The sequence below is a fragment of the Ailuropoda melanoleuca genome, chromosome 9, assembly GCF_002007445.2.
Source record: "Ailuropoda melanoleuca isolate Jingjing chromosome 9, ASM200744v2, whole genome shotgun sequence".
Classification (NCBI taxonomy): Eukaryota; Metazoa; Chordata; class Mammalia; order Carnivora; family Ursidae; genus Ailuropoda; species Ailuropoda melanoleuca.
In genome coordinates this window covers 11,197,382-11,210,069 of record NC_048226.1, presented here as the reverse complement: position 1 = coordinate 11,210,069, position 12,688 = coordinate 11,197,382, and the positions used below count along the sequence as shown (strand labels likewise).

The 12,688-nt window shown below is 44.3% G+C and overlaps 1 long non-coding RNA gene across 1 annotated transcript; it reads left to right on the top strand.

Moving 5' to 3' along the window:
* Positions 1-2,637: 2,637 nt before the first annotated feature.
* On the top strand, positions 2,638-4,347 carry LOC117803720. The gene is made up of 3 exons (XR_004627698.1): positions 2,638-2,968; positions 3,269-3,416; positions 4,292-4,347. It is a non-coding gene; the product is annotated as an uncharacterized LOC117803720 (long non-coding RNA).
* Positions 4,348-12,688: the final 8,341 nt, after the last annotated feature.

The window sequence follows — 12,688 nt, the reverse complement described above, 5'->3', positions numbered from 1 at the left end:
TCCCAACTTTCTTCACTCTATTCACCCCAGGGGCAGCGAGAACAGGAAAGATTTGGTGACCAAAAAGAAGGCCCTTATGGGTGCAGCATGGAATGTAGAGCCCACAGTGGTAGGTGAGGCCCCAGAGTTAGGCAGGACCCCATCATTCCGCTTTGTAGGTTATATTGCAGGTTCTGGCCTCTGTCCTAGGAGAAAGAAGAAGCTACTGAAAGATTTTAAATGCAGCAGACCAGGGTATTAGGAGCTGGTGATGGTGACGTGATCAAATTTGTAGATCGAAGAGATCTCCATGGCTACTGTCAAACTTAAAAGCAAAAGAGCCAGTTATTTTACCAGTAAATGGGTTTATTCAGGAATAGCTGAGGAATGAAGTTCAGGACAAGCAAGCTATAGCCAAAGCCATAGGCAAGTCCAGAGATCAAAGGAGAGGAATGTTACTTTATAGAGAAAAGGAAGAAGTTGGAGGGGTCACTTTGAATAAAAGTCCATTGGAGGAAAGCACGAATTCAGGGTGGTGACTGTTCCTCATTGGCTGAGTTTGTTGCTGGGCAAGGAGAAACTCTTCCTTCCTCCTGCTGGAGTAGTGAATTCGGCTCCTTCCTGCTGTGTCTGCTGGTGAGTGGTGGGGCTTGAGAGCTCCCCCTTCTGGCCTCCTGACTCCATTTTATTATTTGTAAAATTATTTATTTATTTATTTATTTAATACTTTATTTATTTGAGAGCGAGAGAGTGGACGGAGGGGCAGAGGGAGAGGGAGAGAGAGATTCTCAAGCCGACTCCCCACTGAGCAGGGAGCCTGACACAGTGCTTGATCTCAGGACCCTGAGATCATGACCTGAGTCAAAATCAAGAGTCGGACGCTTAACCTGAGCCACCCACGTGCCCCTTTTTCATTATTTTTAAAATAGTTTAATTCCAGCATAATTAACATATGGTGTTATATTAGTTTCAGGTGTACAATATAGTGATTCAACAGTTCTCTACATTACTCAGTGCTCATGATGATAGATGTACTCTTAATCCCCTTCACCTATGTCACCCATCCCCCAGCCACCTCTCCTCTGGGAACCAGCAGTTTGTTCTCTGTAGTTGAGAGTTCGCTTCTTGAATTCTCTTTCTTTTTTTCCTTTTACTCATTTGTTTCTTAAATTCCACATATGAATGAAATCATACGTATTTGTCTTCCTGACTTGTTTCACTTAGCATTAGACTCACTAGATCCATTCGTATTGTTGTGAATGACAAGATTTCATTATTTTTTATGGCTGAGTAATATTCCATTGTATCTATATCATCATATTTATTCATTCATCCATCAACAGACACTAGGGCTGCTTCCATAATTGGTCTATTGTAGATAAAGCTGCAATAAATGCAGGGGTGAATGTATCTTTTTGAATTAGTGTTTTTGTATTCCTTGGGCAAATACCCAGTAGTGTGATTACCGGATCATGGGTATTTCTTTCTTTCTTTTTTTTTTTTTAAGATTTATTTATTTATTTATTTGACAGAGATAGAGACAGCCAGCGAGAGAGGGAACACAAGCAAGGGGGAGTGGGAGAGGAAGAAGCAGGCTCATAGCAGAGGAACCTGATGTGGGGCTCGATCCCATGACGCTGGGATCATGCCCTGAGCTGAATGCCTTCAGCTTAACGCATGCTTAACCGCTGTGCCACCCAGGAGCCCCAAGTATTTCTATTTTTAATTTTTTGAGGAACTTCCATACTGTTTTCCAGAGTGGCTGCACCAGTTTGCATTCCCACCAGCAGTGCACGAGGGTTCCTTTGCTCCACATCCTCACCAACACTTGTTTCTTGTGTTTTTGACTCTAGGCATTCTGATAGTTGTGAGTTGGTATCTCATTGTAGTTTTGATTTGGATTTCCCAGATAATGAGTGATGTTGTCCCTCTTGTGTCTGTATGTCTTCTTTGGAAAAATGTCCGTTCATATCTTCTGCCCATTTTTAATCAGATTATTTGTTTTTTTGGTATTGAGTTTTAGAAGTTCTTTATATATTTTGGATACTAACCCTTTATGGGATATGCTCCTGACTCCATTTTAAATGAGGTTTCCTTTATTCAGTTTCATACCACCAGGTAGAGAATAGACTGCAACAAGACAGACAGACACAAGCTAGCCAGTGAGGACAATATTGTCCTATCCCAGTGAGAGATGAGGGTGGCTTGGAGCAGCACAGAAGTTGGTGAACTTGTGGGATTTTAGGAGAAAAAAAGTCCCCAGGCCTTTTGCTGGTTTGGATATGGAGAGAAAGAATGACAGAGTAGTCAAGGATGATTCCCAGGTTTTTAGCTTGCCTGACTGGATAGCCCTGGGCCATTCCCTGGGCAGGGGACCACACGGAGTGAGCCAGGCTTGAAGTGTGCTGGTGATGGAGAGGAATGTTTGGGGCCTAGAGGACCGCGGGCACTCTCTGGGATATTTTGAGTACAAGAAGCCTTTGGAACAGGCCATGAAGATTTGGGCAGGGCATGGATGCTCAGGCCTGGAGCCAGAGGACAAGTCTGGGCTGCAGAGGAGAAGTTGGACATCGGAGCATGTTGGTGGAAATTAAACTTCGGGTGTGGCTGAGGCGACCTAAGGAGAGAGAGCGGGTGAGTCAGCAGAGGGTCCGGGCCCAGTCTGAGGACACCTGCACTTGGGGGTTGGGTTGAGGTGAAGGAATATGTTCAGGGACAGGAGCTGCCAGAGAGGCAGGAAGAGAGGCAGAGAGCGCCATGCCATAGAGGCCACGAGAAGAATGTATTTCAAGGAGGGAACCTCGGTCTGCTGAGAGAGAGGAAGAGGTCAGGAAAGATGAGGAATGAAAAATGTCTGCTAAATTTAGCCATGGAGTCGTGAGTAAGCTGAGAAAGAGCCGTGTCAGCGAGGGGATGGGCTGGAGCCATGGTGGAGGCCGAGGAGAGAGTGGGAGGTGAAGAGCCCAGACACGGAGAAGATTCTGGAAAGGTGCTTGGAGGGTGGGTGACTGGGGAGAGCCAGGTCCTTTTTTCCTGCCTTAGCCCAACTTTACTTCCTGCTGAGGCCTGACCATGATAGCTGGACAGCAGCAGTGGCCCCCGGGGACCTCAGCTAAGGAGCCGGTGCCAGGTACTGCCCCCCTCTGGGCTTTTCTTAAGGCAAGTACAACCTCAGGGGTTGTTCCAGCCGGAGACGATTTGTAAGCCATGGAGAGTGTCACCTGCATCATCTCATTTCATCTCCACAAGGGCCTTTTGAGGTAACGCTCTTCTTATTCCTGTTTTACAGACAAGGAGACCAGAGCACAGAGAGGCCGAGGAACCGGGGGGACACACTCAGGTGGCAGATGACAGGGACTGAAGACAGGGTTTCTGACTCCAGACCGTGCTCTCAACTATGTGCTTTCTCAACAGCCGTTATCGGTGATTTTGTCATGGTGAGTGCTGTTAGCCATCTGCAGGGTCACTGGGAGATGTTCTGGGAGACCCCGTCCTCCCGTGTGTGTCTCCGCGCTCTCACACACGGCCATACTCACAGCACTTCTGACCACAGATGTGTGGGCTCCCCCCACTAAGCAGGTCTGTGTCACCCCAGCGGGGTGTCCTACAACTTTAACTCAATCCTGACACTACCCCCCTGGAAACATATCCTATGGGTTAAGGGTTCAGTCCCATGAGACTGCCCCCCCCACTTGAGATGCCAATTGCAAGCAGTGGGTCCAGAGCACAGGAGCTCTGTCTGTCCCTGTGGATGTGGGGTGTACCTCCCTCCTGTGTGGATGTGTCCTCCAATCTGGAAGCTCTCTGAACCTTGTACTTTGGGATTTTATGGTGGCTTCATCACATGGACATGATTGATCATTGACTCCCATTTTCAGCCCCTGCCCCTTCTCAAGAGAGTGAAAATTCCAAGCTTCTAATCATGGCTGGGTCTTTCCATTGACCCCCCCCCCCACCCTGGTGCTATCCAGGAGCCCACCCAAAATTACCTCATGAGAACAAAAGACACTCCTATCCCCCAGCAAGTCACAAGGGTTTTAGGAGCTCTGTGCCAGGAACCAGGGGCAGAGACCAATATAGCCCACAAGATATTTTCTCAAAAGAGCGTTAATGATACTGTAACGCTAAATCTCCTTTCAGTGTGATAGGCATGCAGTAGGTACTTAATACAAGCTTTAAAATACCTGACAATTCTTTGTATACCTCGTCCGATCCATGTTTTGTGGAGATGGTGTAGGTGGTAGGGATGTAGATGGTTGATAGGAAAGGTAATTTATTTTTTTTTTTAAGATTTTATTTATTCATTTGACAGAGAGAGAGACAGCCAGCGAGAGAGGGAACCCAAGCAGGGGGAGTGGGAGAGGAAGAATCAGGCTCCCAGTGGAGGAGCCTGACATAGGGCTCCATCCCAGAACGCTGGGATCACGCCCTGAGCCGAAGGCAGACGCTTAACGACTGCGCCACCCAGGCGCCCCGGGAAAGGTAATTTCTATCTAAAACTGTAATTCTGCAGTTCCACTTGAAATGTACTGTGGTAATTCATATACAAAAACAATTTTCCAGCTTTGGATCACGGGAAAAGTGCTGAGATCTGAGAATCAGAACAGTCCGCATAGGGGAATCAAGCTCCATTTCCCCAGCTGTAACCACTCGTCAGCTGCAGTGAGCAATGAGCACACTGGGAGTGAATTGTATGTATTGTTGTTCTGTTCAGCGTGATGTCACTAAGGGGGATTGTGAAATCACCCAGTTCCAAGCAGAATAGAAAATCTGTCCAAGTTGTGCAAATGTTATTTAAAATCCTTGTCATCAGCGGTGAGAAAAGTCCCTGCAGTCACGTCAAAGAATAGAATGGTTTTCAAAGATGGTTTTTATTGCTAAGTTTTTACCACAAACATGCTTTCACCCAAAGAGAGCAAAAAGTATGCAATTTTCTGAAAATCAGAGCTTTGAAATCACATCCCCAGAATATTTATAATTACTGTTAGCGATCCATTTATCAGCATTTCAGTACGAAAGACCAACCCGCAAGTGGAAGGATGTATCGACAATTCGTGGCACTACTTTTTCTTAATTTAATTAAAAAATCTAATTTAATAAAGAAAATTGCCTGATGGTTTATACCATTTTTTAAAGAATTGAATAAAACTTAGAATTTATTTATGCATTTACATCATCCTATTTTAAGCACTGATCTACTATATGAAGATTAAAACTTTACCTATGATAAATAACGGATGATTGTGTTTCTTACCAAAATATTTGGGTTAAATAAAGAAATTAACACTTACACTGTTATTATTATTACTTTTTAATCATTGCCCGTCAGTTTAGAACATAGGAAATTCAATTTATTCCAGGGTCTCTCCCNAAACACAGGAAATTCAATTTATTCCAGGGTCTCTCCCACCATCGCTGATCATGAGAGCTTATTATTTTTTTTTTAAAGATTTTTATTTGTTTATTTGACAGAGATAGAGACAGCCAGCGAGAGAGGGAACACAAGCAGGGGGAGTGGGAGAGGAAGAAGCAGGCTCACAGCAGANGAACATAGGAAATTCAATTTATTCCAGGGTCTCTCCCACCATCGCTGATCATGAGAGCTTATTTTAAAATGTGTTGGTAACGAGTTTGCTGACACATACATTATGAAATCAGAGAGAAAAGTTGGGGTGATCTATCCCTCTGGCTACTATTGCTAATTTACTCCATTGTACTCAGTTAATACTGTCAGTGAACAACTGCAGTGGGTAGGGGGCTGAAATCCTTTCCACCAGTATTATAAAAACTCATTTTAGATGCAAATAAAAACAACCATCTCTCTACTTTAGATATCCTATGTATTTTATGCTTTTTATTTCTTTCTTTATTTTTAAAAAGATTTTATTTATTTGGGAGAGACACAGAGAGTACAAATGGGGGGCAGAGGGAGAGGGACAAGCAGACTCCCCTCTGAGCACAGAGCCCATCGCAGGGCTTGATCCTGGGGCTTGATCCTGGGGCTCAATCCCAGGACCCTGAGATCATGACCCATCTGAAGTCAGACACTTAACTGACTGAGCCACGCAGGGGCCCCTAGATATCCTACGTATTTTAAATGGTACAACTCCCTGTAGCAGTGGGAATGGCAGACAAAGGAGTGGATGGCTCATGTCTTTATTAGGGGGATTAATAAAGCTACACTCTATTCTTTAGCACCCATTGGGTCCTATGAACTTTGGGTTTGTTATCATGATTGTAACAACTCCATGAGGAAGGTTTATCAGTTGTGGAAACAGAGTCAGGCTGGGTGAGGAAATCTGCTCAAGAGTTCACCACTAAAGTAGTCAGAGACATTACTATAAGATATTCCTACTCTGCGGCTGTTTAACACAGAATGGAGGGGCGCCTGGGTGGCTCAGTTGGTTAAGCATCTGTCTCTGCTCAGGTCATGATCCCGGAGTCCCAGGATCGAGCCCCACATGGGGCTCCCAGCTCAGCAGGGAGTCTGCTTCTCCCTCTCCTTCTGCACCCCCCACCCCACCTCATGCTCACTGTGTCTCAAAAAAAAAATCTTAAAACACAGAATGGAGCTATTGGTCAAGGTGATAAGAAAATAAGAGAAGAAAGGATCGGAAAGGAAGCAATAAAACTGTTTATGTATGATAGAAGTATTTACTTAGATAATCTAGCAGGATCAACCAGTGGAACTAATAAGTAGGCTCAGCAAGATTTTGCTGGATAGGAGATCACTTAAAAAAAAAAACAACCCAATGGTATTTCTCCATACCAGTCATGTCCCTTAGAAATTTCAGTAAGAATAAGATACTCACAACATCAACAAGTGTCTAGGTACTAGCATATCTGAAAAATACAAATGATGTTTCTGGGAAGAAAAATAAACTCTGAAAATCATAGAGGGTCATCTATGGAGACAAAGTCTGTGCTCTTGATGTGATAATTTAATATTATAGAGATGTTAAATTTCTCTTAATTAATCTGTAAACTCAGCGCAACCCCAACAAGATTCCAGTTGGATTTTTTTGATGAATTCAATAATCTATACATATAAACTTTTTAAACTAATATAAACTATAAAAATATAAGGAAGGATAAGGGTCCACAAAAAAGTGAACAAGCTCTGAAAAAGAGCAAAGAATGGGGAGAAGGTATGCCCGCCGTATGTTGGGACAACCTCAAAGCCATAGTAATAAAGACAATATGGAATGGACTTATGGAAGAATGGATAGACCACTGGAACAGAGAGGAAAGCTCTAGAGGAACCCAGGTGTATCTGGGAACTTAATCCACGAAATCAAGGGGAAAAGGAGGGGCTGTCCAATAAAAGGTACTGGGAAAAGTGGCTCATTACACAGAGAAAAAGAAAACTGGATCCCACATCACATCACGTACAAAGGTAGACTCCAGATGAATGAAATATATACAATTTAAAGGTAAAATGACAAAAATTTTTAAAAAAGATTTTGTTTATTTATTTGAGCGAGAGAGAGCAGGAGTGGGGGTCAGAGGGAGAGGGAAAGGGAGCAGCAGACTCCTTGCTGAGCAGGGAGCCTGATGTGGGGCTTGATCCCAGGATCCCGGGATCATGACCTAAGCCGAAGGCAGACAGTTAACCTACTGAGCCACCCAGGTGCCCTGTAAAATGACAAAGTTAATAGAAATTGATGTTGGAGAATATTTTCACGATTTAGGGATAGAGAAGGTCGTTTTCGTTCAAACTTTCCAGTTTAAGACATAACTGATCATATCAGAATAAAAGACATCCCTGTAAAGTTAATAGATATCAGGGCAGAGGGAGATATTTGCAATGCCTACGGGTGACAAGGGATTAATATCTAAAATATCCAAGGAATTCCTACAAAACAACAAGAAAAACACAGGAATTTCTATGAAAAAATGGGCAAAGGATTCAAATGGGCAATTTATAGATGTGGAAGCCAAAAACGGCTAGTATGAAAAGATGCTCCAAATCGTTAGCTATAAGAGAAATGCAAACTAGAACAAGAAGGAGCTGAAAGTGGGAGAAGGGGGGACCCTCTTACACTGCTGCTGGGAATGCAAGCTGGCACAGCGACTCTCGAAAACAGTATGGAGGTTCCTCAAAAAGGTAAAAATAGAGCCACCCTATGACCCAGCAATCGCACTACTGGGTATTTATCCAAGGGATACAAACATAGTGATTCAAAGGAGCACCTGCACCCCAGTGTTTACAGCAGCAATGTCCACAATAGCCAAACTATGGAAAGAGCCCAGATGTCCATCAACAGATGATCGGTAAAAAAGATGTGGTATGTATACACAATGGAATACTACTCAGCCATCGAAAAGAATGAAATCTTGCCTTTGCAATGATGTGGATGGAATTAGAGGGTATTATGCTACTAAGTCAGTAAGAGAAAGGCAAATGTCATATGATTTCACTCATATGTGGAAATTAAGAAACAAAACAGATGAACATAGGGGAAGGGAAGGAAAAATAAGATGAAAACAGAGAGGGAGACAGACCATAAGAGTTTCTTAACTCTAGAAAATAAACTGAGGGTTGCTGGAGGGGAGGGACGTGGGGTTGGGGTAACAGGGTGATGGGCGTTAAGGAGGGCACTTGATGAAATGAGCACTGGGTGTCGTATGCAACTGATGAATCACTAAACTCTACCTCTGAAACTAAGAATACACTATGTGTTAATTAAATTGATTTTAAATTAAAAAAAGAGCTGAAAATGGACATCTATTCAAGGCAAGGTTAGACAGCTAGGTTATGCCACCACTTAGTAGGAGTGGGGACACAGGGACTCATGCCTTGCTGGTGGGAGTGTTGACCTGACTGTCTCCACCAAAGTAAGAATGTGCAGACCATATGTATATAAATGATCCCACAAGTCCACATGGGGACAGGGACAGCAGAGTTCATGGTGGCATTGTTTGTGGTAGTGGGGGAGCTGGAGGCAACATCCATGGGGGCGTGGTTGAGGAAAAGTGGAACACAGTCACCGAGTTCTATGTTGCAGCCAGAACAAACCGACTAGATGCACGTACAGCAACATGGATGGTTCAACTGAGATCTGAATGAAATAAAAAATGAATTGAAATCTGTAGCATCATATTGTTTTTAAAAGATTTTTTTGGAGAGAGTGAGAGAGAGAGCGAGCGCATGAGTTGGGGGGAGGGGCACAGGCAGAGAGAGAAGCAGACTCCCTGTTGAGCAGGAAGCCTGCCACGGGGCTCCATCCCAGGACCCGGAGATCATGACCTGAGCGGAGAGCAGATGCTCAACCAGCTGAGCCACCCAGGTGCCCCTCTAGCATCATATTTATCGAAGAGTATACATTTTACGTAGGGTTTCTAGATTTAACAAAAAATAAAACAACAACAAAAAACCGAAACAGAATGTCCAGTTAAATTTGGCTTTGCAGATAAACAATGGAAGAGTACATGAACATTATTACTCATACTAAAAATTATTTCTTGTTTATTTGAACTCAAATTTAACTGGATGTTCTGTATTTTATTTGGCAGTCCTAAGTTTACAAAAAGAAACTTTTTGAAGAATTCACATAAAAAGGCATCGGAGTGGTTAAGAGTGGTGGAGGTGTGTGTGCAAGTGTGTGTAAGTAGGGAAAAGGATAAAAAATGAAAAAAAATGAAGGGGTTTTGTACTAATCCACGATGATAGTGCATTGTAACTAAGGGGTGTGATTAATTCAACACGACATCTGAGGTCCAACTTCTTTAAAATGTAGCACAAGAAACTAGAGGCATTCCTTTAGCTACAGGCTTGTATCTTTGAGACCAGACAGAGAAGGATCTTTGACTCAGAGGAGTAGGGAACCAACCACTCTGGAAAGGAGAAGCTTATGAGTGTAATTTCGGAGATGAGGAAGGTCCCACCAAGCAACCAATTAATCAATTGAAGAGTACTTAGAATTTAAAAGAGCCAGAGGGACTGGCCATAGGAAATAGAATGAAATTTCTTGATTGTTTTCTGTGTGTCAGACACTAGGAGACATTATTCCATTTGATGCTCATACTAGCTGCACAAGATGCCAGTGTTTACTCCTATTTTATAGACGAGAAAGTTGAGTTTGGGAGTGTCTTTTTTAGTTAGGGTTGATTTTAGCTATTTGTACCAGTAGCTTGGACTGATAGGACATTTAAAATTTCATTAGCAAGAATTCTAGAAGTAGGTGGTCACAAGATTGTTCAGAAGCCCAACAATATCATCAAAGACACTATCTCTGTCTTTCCTCTGCTGTCCTCACTGTAAGGGCTCCTAGGAGTATCCCGGGCTAGTCTCCTGTTATAGCTTCACATGTCCCATTCTCACCCGAGAGCCTCCCAAAGCAGGAAGGCAGAGAAGGAAGATGTGTTGTAAGGAATTGGCTCATGAGATTGTGGTGGCTGAAAAATCTGGAATTTGCAGGGAGGGCAAGCTGGAAGGCTGGAAATTGAGAGAGGAGGAGATGTTGCAACCTTGAGTCCAAGGCAGAATTTTTGTGTTGCACTCTGGAGGCAGAATTCCTTTTTCTTTGGGGGAACCTCAGTCCATGCTTAAGGTCTTCAGCTGATTGGATGAAGCCCACATTATGAAGGGTAATCTACTGTACTCAAAATCTACTGATTTAGATGGTAATCGCATCTAATACCTTCATAGCATCATCTCCGGTGATGTATGACTGAACCACTGGGCACCATAACCTAGCTGAGTTGGATAAAATTCATCTTCACAGTATAGGCTGTTCTAGGCTGAATTGTGTCCCTGTCCACCCCCCCCAACCTCTCAATTCCTGTGTTAAAGTCCTAACCTCCCATACCTCATTGTCTCCAACCATACTTGGAAATGATGTCTTTAAAGAGGTAATTAAATTAAAATGAGGTATTTAGGGTGGGTCCTCCTCCATTATGACTGGTGTTCTTATAAGAGCATTTGGACGTGACATGTGCAGGGACAGAAGAAGGACCGCTCAGCGAATGCAAAGTGAGAAGGTGGCCGTCTGCCAGCCAAGGAGGGAGGCCTCAGGAGAAACCAAACCGGCCAACACCTTGATCTTGGACTTCCAGCATCCAGACTGCAAGACAATAAATTTCAGTTTAAGCCACCTGCTCTGTGGTCCTGGGTTATAGCAGTACTGATGAACTAATACAACAGCTTACACAACGGAACAGAGCTGGCCTTTCATGTAGGATTTCTGGGAGCAGTTGGGTGGAGATGAGAAGAACAGGAAATGAGATTCACTGGGTCCTGTCAGGCGTCCAGGTGGCAGGAACTCTTTGCCAAGGAGGAGGGCTCACATTCGTGGGGTTCTATGAACCCCAGCTGAATGGGAAACCCCTTCCTACCCAGCCACTAGGTGCTGGGAACCTGGGCTTAGAAAAATCTGCAGTTTCTGGGCTTAGGGCTGGGGTAGCCTCTTGCTCTTCGGAGTAGTAGGAGTCACCTCTCTTCCCTGAGAGAAGGAGCAAGGGGCTTCTCCCCATCCCAAGGCTGACCTCACGTGGGGAGGGACCCAGTAAATAGTGCTGTCCCCACCCATGTTTCCTGGGTTGCCTTGAAGTCCACAAATTAGTTTTACATGGGTGAACAAGCAGGGAAGGTGTGTGCGTTTGGTCAGTCATTTACACCTTACTAAAATAAAAATGCAAATCTGGTTTGCTTAGTTACGAGTAGCTGAAAAGGGGGCGCCTGGGTAGGCTCAGTTGGTTAAGGGTCTGACTCTTGATTTCGGCTCAGGTCACGATCTCAGGTTCTTGAGATCAAGTCCTGCATTGGGCTCGGCTCTCAGCGTGGAGTCTGCTTGAGATTCTCTCTTTCTCCCTTTATCCCTCCCCAACTTGTGCTCTCTTTCTCTCTCTCAAATCAATCAATAAATGAATCTTAAAAAAAAAAACCCTCAAAAACAAGTGGCTGAAAAGTACACAGGAAAGGAGGGCCTCACTTCCAATGGCCTTATGATGGGACAAGTCGAAACCTTCCCTATTCCTGTCAGGGGCTTGCTGTCTCCTGCTCTGTGCAGCTATAACAGGGCCAACCCTGGGCTTCATCACTCCCCAGCTTCAGCCTGACCACTCTCTCCCCATTCCCCGAGATTCCCCATCTCCCTTTGTGTGTCCTGTGGCTAAATATTCAGAAATCTAGAGAAGTTTCAGGATGACCTCATTTGGATAAAAGGAGGTTATGGGCTGAGGTTAAAAACCAAAAAACATTCTCTTTCCTGGCAGGCCCAGAGCCCCCTGGAGATTAGTGGGAACTCTAATGGCAGCATGGAACGTTCCCTGAGCACCCCTTGGGAAGGGGCGTGTTCTGTGCCTCTCAGATATTTCTCTTCTCACTCAGTCTACATACCACCTCATGACAATAGCATTTTTCTCTCTGTTTTATATTAAGGAACCTGAAGCTCAGAGAGGTTGTGTTCAAGGTAGGACAATGTCCGGATCCGAATTCTCACCCGGGTCTGACCCCAAGGCCTGCCGTGCTTTATACTCTACCTAGAGTTGCTGTCATGCGAAGTGAGAGAATCACAGGGCCACTGAAAGGTGGAGTCAGAGAGATGTAGACCTCAGGGAGACAGGGAAACTGAGGTCTGGTGAGGTAGGGTGGGCTGGAGTGAGGGTGGGGTGAGGGTGAGAGGAGGGGGTATGGGTGGTGGTGAAATGGCTTGGCCATTAAGTGACAAAGTAATCTTCACCTGTGGTGACAAAGCAGACCTGGTGC